This window comes from Dromaius novaehollandiae, chromosome 16, assembly GCF_036370855.1.
Source record: "Dromaius novaehollandiae isolate bDroNov1 chromosome 16, bDroNov1.hap1, whole genome shotgun sequence".
NCBI classification, from domain to species: domain Eukaryota; kingdom Metazoa; phylum Chordata; class Aves; order Casuariiformes; family Dromaiidae; genus Dromaius; species Dromaius novaehollandiae.
In genome coordinates this window covers 9211974-9232064 of record NC_088113.1, presented here as the reverse complement: position 1 = coordinate 9232064, position 20091 = coordinate 9211974, and the positions used below count along the sequence as shown (strand labels likewise).

The 20091-nt window shown below is 42.6% G+C and overlaps 1 long non-coding RNA gene across 1 annotated transcript in view; it reads right to left on the bottom strand.

Annotated features, from left to right (window-relative positions):
- Positions 1–5584: 5584 nt before the first annotated feature.
- Positions 5585–20091, bottom strand: part of LOC135330101 (uncharacterized) — a 35078-nt gene continuing 20571 nt past the window's right edge. The window contains exon 3 of the long non-coding RNA XR_010391869.1: positions 5585–7491. This is a non-coding gene — a long non-coding RNA (uncharacterized LOC135330101). The remainder of the gene's footprint in view (positions 7492–20091) is intronic.

The following is a 20091-nucleotide window of genomic DNA, read 5'->3' as shown; positions in this document are numbered from 1 at the left end:
CACAGACGGTTGTTACCTGGCGAAGCTGAGGTCAGGGTCAACGAGTTCGGGAGTACGAAGCATTCGTATGAAGTATGAATTCGTAAGAATTCTCCCCAACATACCGTGAAGTAATTTTCCACCCAAGTAACACCAAACAGTGAAACAGTAGTGAAAAAAGAAACACAGCTGAAGAGAAAGGGCAAAAGAAGTGATGAAGGGCAGCAAAAAAAAAAAAACGGCAAGCAGAAGTACAAATGGAGATGAGGCAATTCAAGGAAAGTTGTCTCTCTCCTGCTTGCTTCTCCCAGACACAGAGAAGGGATGTCTGAAAACTGATGAATCAGGGGCCACAGGCAAGGACAGGAGCAACAAGGCTCAATTGTATGACCTGAGGCACAGGGAGGAAACTAGAGCAGACAGAGAGAAAGCAGAGAAAACTGTCAGATTTCTGTGGGCATTACCATGCTGTGTGTGCTCTTCATAAAACATTTATAGTGGAGGATGCCTCACTCCTTTGATTTGGGATTCAGAACCTCGGCCAGATTTAGACCAGGCATTTTCTTTCTCTCTTTTTACTTTGTCCTCTCTCTAATTTTAATGTAAATTGGGAAGAAATGTAGCCTCCAATATTAGCCCACAGAAAACAGATAAAGAAGCATATCATGCACACCCAGGTCCCTCAAAGTTGTGTTTGTCCCTGATTTTAACAACTCAATTTGAACAGCCATTCAGAAATAAATGAGTCTTTTGCTCATCATAACAGCGTTAACATGTGAGCATGAAGAAGCGCTTACTTATCTTGGCAGAATCCACAGCTGGAATAAGTGATTCCAGCTGAAGCTAGAATTATGTCTCTCAGCTCTCAGCTAAATTTGGGGCCAAATATGTACTCCCTTTACTGCAGTAAATGTCACTTTCCTCATCCTAACACATCAGTTCCCAAGGATATCGATGCAATCCACTGCAACACCAAAATCACTACTGCTGTAATATTGCTCCCATAAAGTGCTGGACAGAGGCCTGATTGACTGCATCAGACAACAATTACATCAAATCAAATCTCCTTTCTGGAGAGTGGTGTAAACAGGGAGTATCTTCGCTGCAGATCGATGGAGCCACACGAGAGGAAGTGTGGGAGGACAGAGACGATAAGCAGACTGATTGTGCTCATTTCCATTTCCTGCTCAGGTAAGCACGAAGCACTTCTGCTGGTCCCCAATAACTGTGTGCAAGGAAAAGCATCAATGCACCCAGCAATTACAAAGCCTAAAAGATAATCAGCAGCCAGGCGGTCCTGATAAAAGTAGCTCAGGCTCCTATCCTCATGCACAGTGCGTCTTGCCTGGAGCGTAGAGCATTTGGCCAGGTCCCAGAGGCAGTTGAGGGAAAGGGTCTCACCTGCTACCTGCAATCAATCCTTGCCTACGGTGTCGAGCCGCCCTCACTGGGGGTCATTCGGCAAGGCTGAGCCATTGCTCTGTGTTTGTCAGGGGGGATCGGTTCAATGCTTCCTCTAAGGGTCAGTGGCAAAGGCTGGCAGTAATTTTCAGCTAGGTATGTGGAGAAGAGGGGGAGGGGGCGCCTGAGGCACTGCTGCCTTCAATAAATACTTTAGGAATTTAACAGCCCAGTGCAGACTCTGTGTCAGTGCGTGATGATGATGTGACGGGGCTCATGCACAGTATAGCAAGAGCCCTGCCATTAAACATCGCTGCTGCAGAGAACAGCAGGGCAGCCGTGCCGCGGGGGCAATCCAAGACACAGAAATGGTGTGCCTGATCTGTGCGGTTCCTCCAGATAATCAGGATCAGCACCCACTAACACTGTCAGTGTCCTGGATGCACAAAACTGTACTGACTCATGTGAATGGAAAATAGAGGCCAATAGTAATGTGCTGGCCAAAACTGCACCACATCAGAATACGGGCATTACTCATGCTGGGTCATTTCTTAAATATAGTACAATCATGCAATAGTCCTAGGCCTACAGGGTAAGTAAAGGCTCCTTTTTATTTTTTTAAACGTAGGAATTAGATTTTTCTTTTTGGAAGCCTTAAAGGGCTAGAGATTTCAATAGAGGTTTCCATTTTGCAAAATGAAGGCACAATAACTACAGGAAGAAAAGGAGATTTTCTGGGCATAGAGCCAAACCAAGACACAGGTCACCTGGCTCCTATAATCTTCTGTGCCATAGACTCCCCATCTGCCTTCTGGCAAGTCATTTATTCTACCCTCATCCTTTGTGCTGCAGCTATAAATGGGGATAATAACACATCTCAACATCATAGGGCAAATGTGGGGATAAGTATGATGGTATCAGAGTAACAGTTGCATAATATGTTGGTGGGCTGGATAGATTACTGTCCCTAAGCGCTCCCTGTGAGCTGCACAGCCCTCTGAATGATGATCCCTCTGGTTATTTGTACCTTATTAAGCCTAAGCTGAGACTTGCATTATCTGTCACAGGTTTTACACATACCAAGATGCTCTGCACAGTGATCAGATTACACCAAGTTATAAGTTACTCCCCTGAAAGCAGATCATCCCTACTGAAGACAATGGAGTTCAACAGAATTAATTGATTTGTTTCCCAAGTAGACAAATGAAGAACAAGGAAGAAGACAGATAAGCTACAACGAGAGAAGAAACTTCTCTGCTTTGAAGCAGCTTTGGCTGCTTTGGCTGCGCTGGCCAAAGGGGTTACCAGCACCAGGCACTTCCCAGCTGGTCCATGACACAGCTCTGAGCAGAGCCTCCTCCCGGAGAGGTTTCCACCACCTCAGCTCTGCCAGCAGCGCTGGCTGTGTGAAGGCATTCAGCCTTCTTTCAGCTGAATGTGTGAAGTTAGCAAAAATGTCTGATTTCAGTAAAAAAAAAAAAAAAATCCAATTTAGAGTCATGTGAGCCTGGGAGTGAAACAGGAGCAGGTCATGAGCAGAGCGGAGGGGGACAGCTGTTGCTGACAACCAGCTGGCTGGAGCTGGCAGCTAGGCACTTCCCCCATTGACACCATTGTGTTCAAGGTGCACATCTGTCCTCAGCCACAACCGTTCTTCTTGAACAACCTTTTCTTTCTAGGCATGTGTGCACCACGCATGAATCCTTTCAGGTTAGTGGGCCAAAGCAAGAAGGAGGAATAAGAATGTAAGCTGCACATTGGTGAGTATGTCTCAGAGATGATAGAAGACAATGTGACATACAAGCTGATGAAGCCAGAAGCAATGGTAAATTATTGAAAATTTTTGGCTTGTCTATACTAATTTACTAAATGAAGCTAAACCTATTTAAACCAGGCTTAAACCATTTTAAGTGTGTCGAGTTGGCACCAAAGTAACTTGATCCACTTTACACTGATTTAATTACACCACTGTGATTTATAGACCATGTTGTTGTCTCCCATAGCCTAGACTCCCTTAACTTCACCTTTGAATTGAGTTCTTAAGGAATGAGCTCTGCAAAGTATTCATTTTTAATGTAAATTTGGAATGCATTTAATTACGGATGCCAGGGGAGTGGGCAGCCAGCATCCCCACAGGCATCCCACATTATGCAGATCAGATCTTTAATGCTACATTGAGAATCTCTCCATCCACTTTTTATCACAGTGCTGATACCACCACCTCAAAAATACCCAATATGAACCAAAAACAAAGGAAGAAATGAAATTTGCATGTGGCTCAGGAGAGCCAGTAATTCCCGATATTTCATTAGACAATATTAGACATTAGGAGTATGACATTTACATTCATGTTTTAGCAGAGGGATAACTTATGGGTTATCTCTTCTGTCTTTGTGAGGGAAGATTAATGTCATAAATGTTCAGCAATCATGTTTCACACATGTACACATGCACACATACACTCAGTATGCATTATTTTTATATTCCATGATCGTCAGGCATGAACATGCTTCAGACAATAGTTTGGGGAAAAAGAAGTTTCTGAATGTTGTCAGACTGTGAACAAACCAGGGGCCATATAGCGTTATCAGTTAAACAGCCTAAATAACAGGCATATATCAAACCGGGGAAAGTAGTCTGTACAAATTGTCGCACACTTATGCTATTTATTACGCTATGTATAACCATGTAGCTCTGTCCTAAATGGCGAGTTTATTCTTTATGCAGAAGGGAAAGATGAGGAGGGAGAGGTACTTCTCTGCCATCTTTTGCTCCCAGGGGGCCTAAGCCTGGTAGGATCCAAAGCACATTCTCATTTGACCTAGAGGAGTTTTATCAAATTTCTAAAGTGAACTGATTGCAGCTAGTGACTGCCGTGGCTGAACTCCTGGTAAATCTCTGTGCACTCTCCTTCACCCCCTTACCATCTCCTATGCCAAAAAGCTGTGCGATAATAACTGGGAATGCCAGTTTTGTGCCATCTGGGGTTTTCCCTGAGATAGCTTTCTGGCTTCACTGAGTGAAAGCAGCCAAGCTCACAACAGAACTTGCATAGTCCAGGACTTGTTTCTAGTGGAAAATCCCTTACGAGTACTGTATAATGAAAGTGCATAGTAAACACAATTTATCACATGGCTCTGAAATTCATTAGTGGGCTCCCACCCATGAGCTGAAAGATTTATAGATATTGGGATCCTTGGCCAAAAGGTGCTATGCAAGTGCAAACGGTTATGACTGTTGGAAAGATCCTCTTGGATTATCCAGTCCAGCCACATGCATTCCCGCAAATGCGTAAGCAGGTTGAATGATTTGATACAAAAAAATCACTGTCCTGTATTGTCTAGGATGACTGATGGTTCTTGAATTATCTTTTCGACTGTGCTTTCCATCTTAATTAAATAGACTGACTGGACCACGCCAAGAGTTAGAATCAGCCAGATTTTTATTATTATGGCTAGTGTACATCCACTTCAGCACAAGTGGGTCCAGTGCAACCCTCTCATGTAGCCAAAAAAGACAGCCTGCTACAGGATCTGACTGCAGATCCACTGATCCAAATGCTCTGAACCCTCATTTCATCTGTTCCCCGTCATGCCCCCACCCAGCCTCCCCAAGACACCTAATCTTAGGTAGCTTGGACAGATTTTAATTTCATTTGCTAAACTGCACAGCCATTCCTTTGAAGTATTTGAGATGGTGGAGACCAGAAAATATGAATAAAAATATTCAGATTTAAGCTATATTCTTGCTCTGATTTGTGTGTTACTTAGGCAAAGCGAGGGAACAATCCAGGGGATATGTCAACAGCTGAGAAAGAACAAGAGCTTAAATCCAGGCAGTTCATCTTCAGCTAGGGAAGCTCTAGCCCCAAAACACTTTCGGGGTTTGCTCAACCCACTGCAGACCCGTGCAGAAAAGCCCCAGCTCTGCCTGAGTAGGGGAAGCAGTATGACCATTTTACTGTCGCATTTTGCCCAAATTAATTATTTCCACTGCAGATTGCTACTGTTTCCCTGGTCCCTCAGGGGAGCTACCTACCCCCTTCTCAGCAGCTGACCCCAGCAGAGCTGCCCGTGCAGCTCTCTGGCACAGAGCTGGTGCAGCACGCTGGCAAATTGGGCCCTTCCGATTCATCACTTCTCTCCTCATTCAAGGCAATTGTATTTTGAAGAGTTTCAAGGGATCCAAAATTAAAACACACGCCTACAAGCTCTTATATGCCTTTATTCATATATAATTATTATTCTGAGGAACACACATTTATTCATACACAGTGGAACACAAAAATGCAGCATTTTACCATCCTGCTTTACGAGCAATGCCCCATCACTGTTCGTTGTTCTGTCCACAGAAATGTCTAAGTCCGTTTCCCCACATCAGCTTGGATGAGTGGAGGACTTCCTGCTGCACTGTGCAAATCCCTCCAGCAGCAGGGTCCAGAGGCTGCAAACACCGTTTCTGCGTGAAATTAATTGAGCTCCGGGGGTCAGCGGGTTACGAGTAGGCTCATTATGACAAATGATTTCTGTCTGAGTAAGAAGACCTTTGGGGTCAGTTCAGGATTCTGCCTAAATTTTGTAATTATGCCTGCCTCAGGCCTTAAACAAACTAAGTGTCCCTTAACGTGTGGAGGGAGGCAGCCGGGAGATTAAGGAAAAAGTAGAAACAGCCTGGCTTAGTCTAACAGGACAGATTTTTAGCTGAAACTTGTAAATAAAAACCCTGACAAGCTCAACAGACCTGGGAACAGGCTTAGAGTCTGACAGGCAGAGATCGTGAGTCTCGAGGAACTCTTTATCCCTGCGATGATTACAAGAAGTCCAGCTGGGAAAAGCTCAGCATAATTCCTGTGCTGCCTGCGACTGAGACGCTTCCCTTTGCCAAGCCCCAAAGCATAGTATGCTGCAAAACAGGCAACTTGATTGTACGTGAAACGGTTTTAGTAACTTTCGGGCTTAGTTTGTGACTCATAACACGGGCTGGACGAAGGAGACATATGCCAGAAAATCAGGTCAGATTCTAACGTCTAATAAAGTGACTTAGTTTAGTCTTCATATAGGGCTTTTTGTTCACAGACATGCTGGAGGCCTTGAGGCGAGTACGAGCCATTGCCCAGGTCCCTCCTGGAGAGCCTGAGTGCTGCTGTTAGCGATGATGTGGAGAGCAACGGGGATGTGCCCATGCTGAGACCCACCTACCCTCGCTTCACTGTCTAGAGTTTAAGTTACTTCATGTTTTTCACCTAGGTGAACTCTGTACTCAAAGGAGAGGGATGGACACTTCCAAGCCGTGATTCATCCCGTCCTACAATAAATGGGAAACATTAACCGTGGATGAAGCTTCTCTAGAGAAAGTCAAGATTTCCTAAAGCTTAAGAGAGGGATTTTTAAATCAGGTGACATGGATGAGCCCAGGCTGGTACCCCGAAGCCCCGGAGAGACAGAGCACAACCTGCCCACCCTTGGACAGGACTCCTGGGCATGCTCAAGTGCCTTATCAACATCTCGTACAAAGGAGCTGTCTTCTGGTTATTTTACATTATGCTCCTTTGTGAAAGCTGTCAGTAGGCTATTCCTCTAACCCAGAAGAGAAGCACAGCGTTTCCTTGTGCAGCTGGCCCGTCTCATGTCTGCTGGGTGGATGCGGGTGAATGGAGAAAGGGCAATCTGAGGAGTCTCCGTTAGTGTACAATACCTGGGGGCTCATGGCCACATGACGTATCAATTCATTGATCTAATTAAATCGTAAATGTATGCACAGGATACATATTGATGCATTTTTAGATGTATTTCAGGAAGCATGCAGCAAATATCTACTCTTGTTTAAAAACAGTCACTTTGAAGCAGTTTGTACCTCTGACAGCTGAGTTCATTTATTAGGATTTCAGTCTGAATTTCTAGGGTGTTAACCCTTCATATTCTTTCTCTTCCTTGTAGAAAGTTAGATTTTCTTATAATTCAAAGTTTGGGATGAAAAATGAATCAACTTTCAGGTGTTTCCCCCAATATTTCTTTGAAAACCAGGACAGTCATTTTCCCCAAGTTAGACTTCTTTTTAGGATTTTCAGCATTTCATTCATCAATCTTTTCTTGTAGCATATTTTCTTCTGATCTTGAAAAAACATAGAAACATAAGATTGCTTAATTTTTTTTAATTATTCTTAATTTATTTAATTATTTAATTAATCTATTTAATTATTAATAATTATAATTATTAATTATAATTAAAAAAATAATTATTAATTAATAATTAAAGAGGCAGAATTAAAATTACATATTTAAAGAAAAAGGTCTGTCTTTCTCGTAACATTATAAAAGCAGAAGTTTTCTTTTTTTCATTTTTCACAGGCCTTTTATTATGTTTTATAGCACTCTTATCACCGTAGACACTTAAGATAATCTACAGACAAACAAATTCATGGTTGTTTTTGAATATGTCTCTGTGTGTGTGATTTTTTTTTTTTTTTTGCAGTGATTGCATCATTACACTCTTTTACTTTAAATGGCAACATTGTGTAAGAATTTTTTTTAATCACATCCAATAGAAAATTCAAAAACTAAGATAACAATAATAAAATAAGAATGATATGTCATATTTATTTTCAATGATGAATTTGTGAGTAAATTTTACAAAATTTTGCTCTTAAAAAGTCTAATATTTGATTTCTATTAAGCTTCTCGTTTTATTCTATTTTGAGATAATACTGGATGCTTCTTAGATCTTAGAATTAACTTTTCTACTTCATTTTTGAAGCTGTCAGATAAAAAGTCAACTCTTGTACACACAGTGACATGACAACTGCTAAGTAATATTGGCCAGAGTAACTCAAAAAAATGCTCTGCAAATATACCTAGGACTTTTTCCTATGAATAAAGATGATCGCATTTGGGTTTGGGTTTCTCAGAGAATGTAGTTACTAATGCATGATGACACTATTTATAGCATCTTCCCTGTGCTGATCCATAAAACGATATCCAAAGAGCCTAGCCTCCTCTCTGCTTTGGATTTCAAAAACAATTCACAAATGTAGGTTAGGTATGCAAGTCCAAGAGGAGGTGCTCAGGAGAGGCTTCAGCCTCCTTTCCTCCAGGACAGACAGCAAGGTGATGGCAAGCGGGATGCACCACAAGGGAGGCGAGCACCTACTGCAGCCCAGCCCGGGACGGGCGCTGGGATCCTTCTCTGAGCAGACTTTCTCTGTGGTCATTGGCAATTCCTTGGTCCAGATTTTTAGAACTGGGCACATGCAATGGCATGTTTCATTTGCCCGTGTAATTAATGTAATTGTGCCCACAGTTGTGGTAATTGTACATGCAAGCAATCAATTAGACATCCAGATTGGAAGATGGCACTTCCTGAACTGTCCTCCAAACAGCATTTTCAGCTATACCTTTTTGGCCGAACACCCGCAGTATTATCTCTTTAGTAAAGATAGCACTGTGCAGTACCACTATGTACTACACTATACAACCTGATCAGTCATTTCCCAGCCATACCCCAAAATAGTGTCTTTTGGAGACAGCAATGCATATAGTGATTGGCAAATAAGTCTGGTTTATGATGTGCCAACACTTGAAGCAAGAAAACAAACAAAAATACTAATGAAGCTGTTAAGGCAGGAAATTCTATTAAGAACCCAAGGGAGAAGTTGCTTCCCTGGTTACATATAATATGTACCATGTACTCTTAGTGTACCCAGGAATTGTAACAAAACTCCCTGGAGGATTGTGTCTTTTGCTGGCCTGCAGCCAAAGCTGTCACACTGAAAGTGCAGTTCTACTCTGAAAAGTGTCTCTGTGAAAAATGGCATCATTGGGTTTCATGTTTACGGTCTCTTAATGATCCAATATCAGATGTGTTCAGCTTACAAGTGAAAACAATTCTGGAGACAGAGGTTGTTTAGATTTTGGTGCAGTTTCCCTCTGCCCTCACTGCTAGTCCTGCAAACTCAAAATTGTGGTGGAAATATCAAGGAAAATTCTTCCCTTTTGTGCATCATTGCTCTCAGTGAAGTTTTTATAGGCCAAATCATGTCCTCAGGTTAGGTCCTTGAAATTCCAGATCTTTTTGTTTCTCCTCAGTTTCATACCTGTCAGTAGGGTTTAAACAAGTATACATGATTGGAGTTAGTGATGTTTTTGGGGAGAGGGGGCAGCTTGCCTCCTTCAGCTGTATTGCCTCAATACGGTGAGCAAGAAGTAAAAATAGTAAATACTTATTTTAGTCATGAAAGTAGAATTGAATAAACTTCTATTGAATTCAATAGGATGATTTAAAGACCTCATATGATGGCACACTTAAATTCTGCGCGTAGGCTATTTGATTAATAATAGCAACCTATTGATCCAGAGCTTTCCCAAAACCCAAAGTCAATACATAGAAGAGCTCTCATTGACTTCAGCTACCTTTGCATCATATTTTTTGTCCTAGCTGAGGAGTTTTCCAAAAGGGGAAAGGAACTATAGGAAGTAACTGTATCTTGAGGGACAGGGAAATTGAAATCTTGGTCTCCTGTGATTTGTTCCAAGGACAGACTTTGAACAGAGCTGGGCAGAAATTTGTTTTATTTTTGTCAGTGTAGATTTTCATTACAAAGTGCTATCTCAATTAAATAGGGTAAATTTTGGAGGGAGAGGCAATGGTATTAATCAAATGAAAGTGTGCTTTGAAAAACAGGAAAATAATGTGATATTTTTCAGAACAGAGTGGCTTTGATTTTTCATTTCATTCAAACCTTTGCTTCAAAATGGACTTTATGTGAAATAGTAAAAGGTAGAAAGGCCAAAAAAAAATCAAACCCAAACCAACTCAAATACATCAAAACAGAACACTTCAACTAACTCTGATTTTCCTTTGCGAAATGCAGTTTTTGCAAAATTAAGGCAGAAATAACTTGAGCTTTTCAGAATCTATTAAGGTAAACATGGAAAAACACATTTTTAACATATTAATTAGTGATTGTGCAGTTTGGTGTTCAGTCTGCAAATTACTTTGAGACATGTTACTATATTCTGATGTGTCATTTTTTAAGATGCTTTTTGGAATACGGACAACCATTTACTATGTTATAAGCAATTATAATTAAAAGAGCGTCCTTGCCCCATAGTGCTAAGGTTAGTCTAATGAAAATAGGTAAATAATATTATGAGGAAAAAAGGAACATTTTTCTACATGAACTTTGAAAAGAAAACATTTATGATTTTTTATTATTACTTTTCATCATTTTTGATGATTTTTTCCTCTTCTCCTAGCTTTTTCTCCTCTTCCATGATTTCCTTTATTCCTTCTTTTTCTTTGTATTTTTTGCCATTGGAAAAAGGTAATGAAAATTAATACACCAAAGAACTAGTCTCTTGCCCCAAACACCAAATGCTTTTCATTCCTCACCTCCACTGGGGGAAGATGGTGGGGAGATGGGAAGACAGCAATGGAAAACAGGAGAAGACCTATTTCTTGGAGCAAATTTTTTTATTTTTGTGGGTTTTTTAGGAGGGACCATTTTGATGTAAAATGTGTTGTTCACAACTTTTCAACTATCTCCAGTCTTAGCAAGAGAGAAACGGTAGACAAAAATAAAGAACAAGAGGAAGATCAGCTAAAACGCTGAAACAAGTACAATGAGCATAATAAGCAGTGATGTCAGTGCACTGTCTTGCTATAATTAAGCACCGCTCAGGAACGGTGACATTGTAAGGAGCAGAGATTAATTACGCAACTGTACACTCAGTGGGATGGGGGGTATATTTTTGCTCTCTGCTCGCAGTAAAATGGGCATGGGGCTCCTGGCAGTGATGGAGACAAGGGCCAAAACCCTGATCTGCCACTGCTGAAACTCTGCTCCCCCACAAGAACACCCAAACTGAGAAAATCTGCAGTCGTGGCTCCTGGAGGTTTCTGCTTTGCACTAGTTTCTCCTTTAATAGCCATCTCTGCCCTGTCCGTTTGCCCATTCTTGCTGCATGCAGTGTTTTAATGCACCAGACAAAGCAAGTGTGGTTAAAAAAAATCTCCTGTATTTGCTTCCAAAAGAGAAATCTCCTATATTCGCTTCTCACTATCAGGGAAAAACAAAAGCAGAACTTCATCTTTTGTTGTTGTTTGGGGGGGGGGGGGCGGGGGTTTCTGCCTTTTGAAAAAGGGATTCCTTGTCTTTACCACTCCTTTAAATTCTAACTGCCCCAGCTGGAAACCTTCTAGGCCTTTTTAAAACAGGATTAAAAACACAGTTTTCTGCATTAGCACAGCTCAAAAGGATAACCTCAGCTCTTTTCTCTGCCAGCCAGCTTTTTAATCCTGAATCACATGTCACTTCAAATTATGAATATGATTTTCATGTCCCCCTCGGGCCTAAATTTCACCCAAGTAAATCCTCTCATTCAGCAGCCGGAGAAACGTGTCAAAAGCAGTGATCTTCAAGCACCGAGAGTGCTCTGGGAGAGATCAAACTGTCCCAGCCTGAACTCTCCGAGTGCCAGGCATCGTCTCCCCTCTCGCTTATTGTTGTTGACACCCTGCAAACCCCCTCCCTGCCCACTCCGGGCTGAAAGCCTGGGAAGGCAAGCGAAAACACAAAGTCCCTTCCTCGTTCTAAATATTTCTGGGATTGATCGTTCTGCTCTTGTGGGGGCAGCGGGATAACAAAGACACACGCATGAACTGGTTCTGGGTAGTGAGAAATTAAATCACCTGATAAACTGCTGCGTTTTTTCACCTCTTGGTACAACTCTCCGCTGATACGATCAGCCAGTCAGACAAGCGAACTGGCTGAATGGCCCTGATTTCCAAGCGGGTCGGGTAGGTGTGCCGGTGTCATGCTCCATTTCAAGAAGGGAGCGCTTCCTCGGACTACATCCCCTGCGCCGTGCGAGGATTAGATCCCGCTCTCTCAAGCGTCTTGCGAACACGAGCTACTTGTAACATCCCTGCCTGAGAAATTTGCACTGTCGGGTCTGGTCCACAAAGAGGCAGGTAGGGATTGTGGGTTGGGCAAATTGCTTAAAATCTGAGGATAGGGGCTGGAATCAGAACTCAGGAATTCCTCGCATTAGGTCCCAGACGTATGTGATATTAATCTGGCTTGTAGAACAGGTCAGACTTTTTCTCAGGCAGAGTTAGACACTCAGGCTTCTGAGAGTCAGGGGCACCTCTGAAAAATTTCCCCTCTAATGTCTTTTCATTCGCACCGTCACCTACACAGGGAATCTCCTGAAGGAGAGGGGACCTTTTAGGATCAGGAGAGCAAGTCTTGGCTCTTCAGTCTCTTTAGGGAGACTAGAGAACTCAAAGGACTGTGTTGAGCTTTCCGTATTTGCCCTGCCCCCAGCATAATTTGATATATTTAGGTGTTTGCTCCTTTCACAAGATGACTGTGGCCATTACCTTTGCTTGCTGCAGTGGCAGATGCTGCATCAAACTTCAAGGCAGGTTTGCCCACCTTTTCCTCAGGGGGCTGTTAAGCATATTGATATCATACTAATGAGGGCCTTCTCCTTCATACTAGGATACCTAGGAAAGTGCAAAGACAATCCCTTTGAGCTAGGTCCTACGTGACTGGAATTGTAGTCCAAATAACCGAGACAGAGTATGGGAAGGGGCAGCAAGTGGACTTGGCCTACGCAGTGCTGCACTTCCACATCAGAACTGGCTTCCCAATGTCTGTGTCGGTTGTGGGGTTAGCTGGGCAGGCCCGAAGGAGACGGTCCTCAACAGCCTTTTCAGCCCTAAATAGGAAAGGCCATCATTTCTAACAGTAAAACAAGGGATGAATATCCATGGATATTCCTGACAGGGACATCTTTATTAAGGCATCAAATATCTGTCTCTTCTTTTTCATTCAGTCCTTTCTAAGCAAAGATCAGAGCTGTTTGTCTTAGGTACCTGAAGAGCTCTAGAGCTAGAAATACTGACTTTGCTGAGGCCTTCTCAGCACTGATCCAGACATTTAAGTTCAGCTTCCTCCTGCAGATGGTGGAGACAAAGTTCTGGTTTGAGGCCGCCTCTTCTTAACACAACTTCGGTTGGGTTCTTCAGACTTCGTTGACAGAGGTGTTCTGTTTTGGTTTGAGTTTGAGTTTTCTTCAGAGTTCTCTAGTTCGTAAAAAAGGGAAACAGCCAGTAGGTGACTGGAAGTTCAAAATCAAGCTCAGAGCTGTTTGCTTGACAACTCATTAGAGAGAAGATGAGAGACTGGGACTGAAATAAGGAGTCACCCCAGCAGCTTTGTAGTGGTGTTGTTATCCCTGGGGAACACAGTAAGCAACAAGGGCAGAAATAAGAGCTCAAAGGAAGCGTGTATGGAAACAGTTACTGTTCTGAACCTCAAGCCTTCCTCATAGGGGAAGAGGGTAAAGATAGACCGAAGACATCATGGAAGGACCAGAACGCTCAAAACCACAGTGCGCTGTGCATCCCCACAGCCACGTTACATGGCTTCACGGGTGGAATGATACGGCCATTTCCCGTTTGAAAAAACCATCAGACAAATGTTTTCATCCTGCAGAAGAGCAAGCAGAAATGTGGAAATGGTCTAAGCGGGCATGTTTACCGCTCGCTTACCTTCCCACGAAGAAGAAGCCGCAGGAGTTATTTCAGAAACCTCACCTTTCAAAACATTCCCATGGCCATGAACATACTACTGAAAAACTGTATATCCTGGGAGGGTTTTTCATCTGCTGGAAGATCAGCTCTCATCCAACCATTGCCTATTGCTTTTTGAAGTTTCAGCAGCAAAACAGAAACACAGTGGTTTGCCAAGAGAGGTGGGCAGGAAACAGTTTTTGCCATCCACAAACAATTCTCAGTCTAGAGTTTTCCTATCCTGATTTAGAGTGAAAGGTAGAAAACTGAAAATTAAAAGGATCTAGACCATAGCTACCAGATCGTTTTTCTGAACTTTCCTTTAAAATAATTTTGGTGTGTAAATTCAAAATATTTTCTTTCGATTTCAAAATGTTGATTTTGTTGTTATAAATCACATTAAATTTGAAAGCAAAAATATTCCCCCAAAATAATACATTCAGATCACCATGTGAGATTGCCATTAATTGACCTTTTTCAATTTAAAATAATTGCCAAAAAATCCCAACCAGTGTCCAAGACCATATTTAATGATTGCCTTATTTCAGCCTAGTGGTGGCAATAACTTAGTAACTGCTGAACTGCATATACGGACTTTGCAATCCCTTAAGTAGTGCTCTGAGGCTTCCAGCAGCTAATATATGTCCACCACCATAACAAGGAATAAAATGAGTATTGCCTCCTTCATCCCTTTACATTTAGTATTACAAAAGATTGTAGAACTGAATTTCCAGAGTGGTGGGTTTTTTTCTCCATCCACTGTTGGATGTTAAATTTGTTTATCTTTGCTCTTGGCACAAAAGGTTGTGAACATTTCTAAGAGAAACAATGGAAAGTCACTCACGGTCTGCTAAATCAATACTCCCAAAGTCTCGGTCTCCATTGCCAATGCACCTTGTATAACCATTGACCATCCTGTCTGAGTGGTGGTGAGCATCCCTTTTGCACTGGTAGAAATGACTAAAGCGGCTGCAGAGCAATGGAGAACTGAAGCTCTGCCTCCTTCCTTAGATACTGTTCTGACCACCAGCTCTAACTAGTGCACAGCTGAGGATGAACCTTCATCTCAAACCACTGATAGGCAAAAAGGATCTAATGTCAAAGTGAACAGAATAAAATGACAAGTGTGACCTCTCCACAAAACAGGCAGAAGTCACAATATTCCTGTACAGTTGCTCCCTTAAATGCAAAGCAAAGGCAGACTGGAGGAGATGTGATTGCTGATGATATGTGTAAGAGGACACAGACTCAAATTTGACATCACTTAGTAAATGAAACCCCACTGTGTGATCTCCCTGCAGGTCTGCTTGCTGCTGCAGGCTGGCAATAGTTTTCTGTGGGCAAAAAGAGTGAATTTTCCAAAGTCTGATTTATGGTTTTTCTGTGTTAAAATCTTAAAAACACAGAAATTATTACAGCTATTCATATCACATCCTGGCATCGTTGTTCTCCATTGCAGTAAGTCGAACTATCTTTTTTTAAAATGCTGGATCAAATCCATATTCTATTTATTACGTCCGAGGACTGCTCTTCTCTATTTTATAGTCTGTTGTTTACGAACTGTGCCAGCAGATAAAAGGTGCATGATCTGAAAAAGTGCAGAAGTGTCGTCATCATTAAAAAAAAAAAAAAAAAAAAAAAAAAAAGTGGCTCCCAAAGTCATTTGATTTTCAGGCCTTTACAGGAAAGCAACACACAAGAGCAAAAATAAAAAGCTCTGGTGGATGCGTATCTGTTTTTTCCCCTAAGCCAGAAAGGCCCCTGGCTCAAGAGGCATGGCAGAGATGTGAGGGGGCTGAGGGAAAGAGCCCCCATATTTGGATGCCCTTGAGGGTCCTTTACCCATAGCGTGCACCAGCCTGTTTCCACCTGCATCCTGGAACAGCTCTGGCTTTGCACTTTGTCCTTTACCCCCAAATTCCTTGAGAGTCTGCATGCTGGTTTCCAAAGCAATTACAGAACTTTGCTCTGAATTGGATAGGGTGCTTTCCAAATCTTTAAAAATGTGAAAAAATAGCTTCCGGTTCAGTCTTCATCAGTGAATTTTTATTCTGCGGGCCTTATTACCTCCTTGAAAAGGAAAACCAAGCCCACTAATAGGTTGGATGGCTGGTCCTGGATGCTGGCGATGTCAGAGGGAGAGGAGGTGTGATAAATAGCTGTCAGGCCTGGCAGCCTCTGACGAGCCCTTCAGAGTCACTGACACGTATGAGCCAGCTCCACAGGAATTAGTGCGCATATGGGATTTTGGTGCTTGTCCACCTTTCAACCTCTGATGGACCACAGGTAAATCATGCCGCATCTGTTGGACACAGCTATCGGCAACTTTTGTCCTGTGACTCAACACAGGACCGTCAATACACACCTTTTCACACATGGTGTGTACAAAGAGGCTTCTGGGCCACATCCTTCTCCAATGAATAAGAGAGAGAAGTGTTAGGTGCACAGTAACCCTTTCTGAACCACCATTCCTCCCTGCAGGTACAGAGGTTTTCAGGGGAGGTGAGCACAGTCCTTTTCTTGTCAAGCATCGGGTATCACAGTCACAGCCTGCCCCACCATCCTGACCACAGCTGTGTCCACCCATGTTTCCCCTCCTACATGCACCGAGCTGTCAGGAATGCAACTTGGAGCAGAGAAAGCAGAGGAAAGCATAAAGGGAATTCAATCACTCTCACAGTCTTTTGGCACTAAAATCAACTTATTGATCATTACTAACATCGTTCTCTCTGGATAGAGGAGACCAAAAGGCTCTGAAAGAGCTGAGCTGCTCCTCAGTGGTCTTAGTCTGGAAGGCACACTTTGTCTCAATATCCAACACTCCCACAGCCTATGTGCCGCTGGGGAAGGGAGTAGGCATTGAGGGAGTTACATATAACTCTAAACATCTCCCCGAGGTGCCTTCGTTGTGGGTGGAGGTTTTGTAGGCTCCCTGCAGAGTGGATGAAGACAGACAGGCCTCTCACCCAGATAATTTGGGGTAGATACCGTAGCTCAAGGCACATGATGTGAGTCACACTCCTCTCCTCACTAGGGCCCAAGCTCAGCTGCCTCCCTGACATGGCAGGGATCCCCCCTCGCCTTGGCTTTGAGAATGCAATTAAAATGACTTAAGGGTCACTGCCTTAATGTGGTCAGTCAGAGAGCCCAGCTAGGGTTGTTTAAAGTTTTCTTTCTGACATCTGGAAGCAAGTAGCAGGTGAACTAGTAAATGTTTGAGTTCGGTATCTGTTGCTGAATATAAAGACTGAGATTTTAGAATCTAATTCCCCTGAACAGCCATGCAAAGTAGTTGGTGTAGCTCTCAGAGAGATCTTTAACACCACCACATCAAAAACTGTTAAATAGGAGAGATGACTCAGTTTTTTATGGATATGGGGTCCTCCAGTGGCTCCTCTCCCAGGCCAGCATGCTCCTCTTCCTCACAGTGAGATATTGACCCTAGCAACATTATCCAAACTTGGATCTTCTGGCAAGCTGTGTCTCTGTAACAGGACATATTGCAGCTCCCATGTTTGGCCAAGAAAAGGTGGGTTCCTTGTTAAAGCAGAGGTGAGGCTCTGCAAGTCCTGGCACAGGCTGGTTCGGAGTTAGATCTAAAAGTGTCACCAAGCCCTCCTGGAACGGACACAACAAATGGAGGGAGTGGTGCTGATGCACGAGCTATTTTATGGTCGTGCTTCACCAACTGCGCTGTTTCTGACCATGGTAGTCACTAGCATGAACGTCACACACAGGTAGGAAGCCAGGGTTACGCACAGGATAATTCGCACTATGGATCATTACATTATACTGTGCTATTATGAAGATGTTCAAGCTAGTTCTACACCTTCAAACATGGGTAAATTTCTGCTATACTGAAGTACAGAAATCTCCTATACTCCGTCACTGACTTGTGTGGCAATGTCCCTACGGTGGACAACAACATTAACGTGGCTTCTGCCCCTTGTCTGGTGAGATCATGAGAAGAAATCCATGCTGTGGTTCTCAAGCCCAGCTGGTGTCTTTTGCTGAGACAAAACAACAATATATTTGTGTTTGGCTATTTCAGAGAAAAAGACCAACAGCAACAGAAAGCAGAGTGGTTTTGCTGCATTATTTGTATAATGGCTTAACAGTTGATGTGGCATAAGCAGCAGTATACACTGTGTCAGCCTCACATCAAACAGATGGCTAGGGAATTATGATATCTGAAAACCCAGAGCATCTCCCACTCCTAGATGCAAGTTAATAATACAGGTGGTGCTGTATGAAGGGAAGAGACTTTGCCACAGCTTTGGGGCTCAACTAGTCCACAGGGTCCAATTCCCAATTCAATTGCAATCCTTTTCCTCCCTCTTACGTGTAGACATCTGGTGTTATTAAAAGCCAGTAAAAGAACTATTTTCAGAGTTAGCTCCCCAACACTGCCTGTGTAACCATATGTGGTAATATGGCATTACATTAAAAAATAAAAAGCAGCCTGCTTATTGAAGATCAGCAACTTTATTTTACTTTTTTATCAGCATTCTTTTTCTGTCCATGTCATTACTGGTTCTTCGAGCTGCTATCATCTTTTGAAGCTATTTAGTTAGATACAATGTCTAGATTTATTAAAAGGTCTCGACCGTTCTACTCTTTAGACAGCCATGACCTTGTGACTGGCTCTGGAAACCATCCCAAATCTAGCACCTTTTAAAAAAATTTCTTCTTTTCCCTCCCTGTAGCGCACAAGCTGGTTCTATTCCCATTGTGTTAATGTAGACAGTTTCTGTCCAGCAGCGAATTTCTCCTATTGTGAATATGTTTTGGCAGTATTTAGCTGGTAAAACTAATCAAACACATCATAGATTATTGATTTGCTTGGGCCCTTCATGGAAAAGGACAGAGTGGCGCAAACTGGAATTGTTTCTCAGTAGCTCTGATTGTGGCAAGACTAAGGACTCCAGATTGGAGATGCTGTAAGAGATATCCACTCTAGGAATTTAATTCTGTGTTTAAATTCAGAAAAGGACAGAAAAGAACCTGGGTGAAAGGAGAGAAGAAATGGGGCTGAACAAAAAACTGCTTCCAGTCCTGACTCAGGAAGCTGTCTGCGACCTTTTTTGTGAGAAAAGCTGTTTTATTTTACTTATTGAGTATGTCACATAAAATGGCCCTATCACAATACAGACACTGTTAACTAAATATGGAAAGAGAAATTGGAAATAAAACCAGCTGGAAAAGAGGGGATGGCATGACACTTCTCCACAGATCTACTGCTCTGAAGTGGATGAATTTAGGTCTTGACTTACCCAGGGGAAACTGAGGCTGGAGTTTGGTCTGCTCTCTTCAACAGTGATGGTAGCAAAGAAAAAATACTTTGCTTTTTTTCTTTTTTTTCCGAAGAGCATTTTGGATTTATCTGTAATGATACACACTGCCAATCCAGCATCTAAATTTCTAAGACAAAGGATACTGGCCCTCAGGAATAATACTTCTGGGCTTTAATGTGCTGTGGGGCAAGGTGTGCCACCTCCTCCTCTTGGTGCAGGCAGAAGAGGTGAGTTAAAACATGCACCATAGAGGGGGAACAGTCTGCACCAGTTTTTTGCTGCCCGATGGAAGAAAGTTGACCCTGCAGCTGAAAATGCCCATAGCTGGGAAAAAGGAGATAAAGAAAAAAAAAGAAAAAGAAAAAGAAAAAAAGACATTTCATTAAGATGCCTCCTTTGCTGTGGGCAGGATGTATATAACAGGAAGGATGTGGAGAGTGAATAACTCATCTCAGGAATTCTCCTTCATTAAGGAAATGGAGGTATTGGAGTGTGGGTTGGCCTCGCATGCTATTCTGGTGAAAAGCAATTCAGCAATAAGGCAAAACGCTACTACTCTGCTGCTGCTAAAAGAAAAAACTTTCCTTCTCTCCCTCTCGCTGCCCAGCTCGCCTGCTCATCTATGTCACCCTACACCTGTCAATGGGGCTCCCAACCCACCAGCCCTTGGCAGGAAAAATAATACCTGTTTCATTCATGATTTGCCCCCTTCATCATAGACACAGAAACACACAGTGTCTTCACTGCATGGCCACTTGGGCAATAGTTAAATACAGCTAGTGAATGGGGAAGGGGAGAGCAAAGCCAACCTACATGTTAACCTTCTCAGCATCTTCAAGGC